We start from the raw sequence: 2,807 nt of genomic DNA on the forward strand, positions 1-2,807 counted from the left end.
AAACAAGAAAGTTAAGTGTCGGCGCACAAATTAGGGTCAGTCGGATTCGTGGAAAAAAACAATTTTTACGCCTGCAGAAAATACAGCCTTCAGATCATGTAATATTGTATGCATAAGTTGTGCATACTTATTTTCTTTGATCGATCGATACACAACTCTGTGTTGACATCAGGACTCAACATCCTTGTGTTGTGCTAGTTAACAACGCTAAATCTAAAATGACTTCTTAAAACCTGCATAATATCAAACACAAATCTATCTAGCAACCATGTCAATGTTCATATTTAACATATTCTTACTGATTTCGCGGGTTTTGCCATTGTATCCGGCTTCGCATGCGCATGTAAAGGCATTGACACCGTCAATACATTTGGCTCCATTTAGGCAAGGATTTGGGTCGCATTCGTTGATATCTGCAAACCAATCATTTATAACATTATACATTATCCTGAAGTTTAGTTAAAAGTCGGAATAATCATTAAATAAACTAGTGCATGCAAACCATTGAGTTGTATCAATAAAAATCAATCGATGTGTCTCCATTTATTTATCATTATACTGCGTAAAATACAAGAATACAAACACGAAAACGGCAGTATTTTTACTTACTTATCTGGCAGCTCTTTCCGTCATATCCGGCCACGTATGCGCACTTGTAGTCGTTTATTCCATCAGTGCAATTTGCGCCATTTTGACACGGGTTTGGATGGCACTCGTTAATTTCTGAATTATTAAATGTTATTCAATTATCAGTCAAGATCAATTAAGCCTTATAACAATAACAATATCCTCGCTATCGGTATATATTTAAATGTTCTTCCTTTAAACATGTTCAATGAGGCGTCGTATGTCCCACGTGATTATGTCCGCCGACTATTTGTTTCCCCCTCTTTTCATTCCTGTCTTTGTATACTTATAATAGATCTGAGTCGTACTCTGTCAACATGGAATTTAATGCATGCACACCAAGTTTTGTTCTAGATAAGCCAGTGCCGTCCCCAAAGGCTAATTATGGACGACACTTCCCGCCGTATTGGATTTTCGTTTAGAAGAGACTACCTATAAACGACAAACTCCATAAAAGCGGAAAGCGTAGTTCCCGATTTGCCTGTGCGGACAACACTTTACGCACATGCATTTTGTAATTACAAAAAATATGAACAAGTCCCTTCAAAGGAAAAAAATAGCGCCAACACTCAATCTGATTCGTCTGGTAAATGAACTGTTATTGTACGTTTCGATATGTCGTTATAAATCGTTCAATAAACAACGATGTCGAGTTGTTAAACCCGAAACAATATATATAAGCATAAACCTGGGTGTGCAATGCTATAATCTCTAAAAAATAATCATCAACATTTGTTTGAAGACACACTTCTCTGTTTGGGCACTTGCCATGACGTAATTTTGGAATATTTTCTGTGCGCATGTGATAGGAAAAACGTTGTTGTGCCCTACGCATTCACCGGTTTGTTTGAATTTGGAGACAACATGATACAGATCGCCTCCGTTAGATAAGGAATACACGCGATTCGTTTGTACATGTAAATATCTGAATAATATTGAATCCGTACTCATGCCATTTCGCGTGAAACAAGAGCAAGTTTTTGTATCATTTCAGTTGTGTTTTGTTTACATTAATGTCCTTCATTTTTAATTTAAAACGTAAATAAAACATGCATCCATAACTAAACGCATGTATGATACACAACATATTCTAGCCTATTTACATGTACATTTATGTGTAAAAACATATACAAATATTCACATACATTGTATACCTGTACAACATATGTAATGCATATGCCAATATTACACATATTGAGCTATGGTTTAAAACAAAGGCGAAGGCACAAGCCTGAGTGCTTTCCGATAGCTAGAATCTTTCGACTCGACGTTTTAGTGTCGCTTAAATGAAGTATCTTGTTGGCGAAAAATCTAGTCTAAGCGGAAAGTGTCGTCCCAGATATGACTGTGCGGACTGCACAGGCGAATCTGGAACGACAATTTACGCACATGCATTGGGTTGCCGTTTTCCCTAAACGGGAATCATGAGATCAACCATAGTGATTCAGTGTAAAAGCGCACACATGTAACTATCGCTTGGTACTAATCAATAAAATCGATCAGTTATGCATTACACACAGCGTTATATTAACACAAGTCGTACATACGCGTATAAGTGAATAGCATTTCGTATGCATCGGTACCGCATCATGATTACGAAAAGTACCAAAGAAGCGAAAAGCGTGGTCCCTGATAAGCCTGCTCGGATTGCACATGCTTATCTGTGTCGACACTTTACGCACATGCATTAAGCCCCGTTTTACAAGAGTGCCTCTCAAATATGTCACTTGCATTGAGCACGGCTTTCTCATAGCACCACTCAAATGTATCACATGCAATAATTCTTTTTTCCCCAGAGCGCCGCTAAAATGCGTCACATGCATTAAGCCCCGTTTTCCCAGAGCGCCGCTCAAATGTGTTATGTGCATGAAGCCTTGTTTCCCCAGAGCGCTGCTCAATTGTGGTACATACATGCAGCCTTGTTTCCCCAGAGCGCCTCTAAATGAGGTACATACATGCAGTCTTGTTTCCCCTGAGCGCCGCTCAAATGTGGTACATACATGCAGTCTTGTTTCCTCAGAGCGCCGCTCAAATGTGGTACATACATGCAGTCTTGTTTCCGCAGAGCGCCACTAAAATGAGGTACATACATGCAGTCATATTTCCGCAGAGCGCCACTAAAATGAGGTACATACATGCAGTCTTGTTTCCCCACAGCGCCGCCCAAATGAGGTACAAAC

Source organism: Dreissena polymorpha, chromosome 14, assembly GCF_020536995.1.
Source record: "Dreissena polymorpha isolate Duluth1 chromosome 14, UMN_Dpol_1.0, whole genome shotgun sequence".
Classification (NCBI taxonomy): Eukaryota; Metazoa; Mollusca; class Bivalvia; order Myida; family Dreissenidae; genus Dreissena; species Dreissena polymorpha.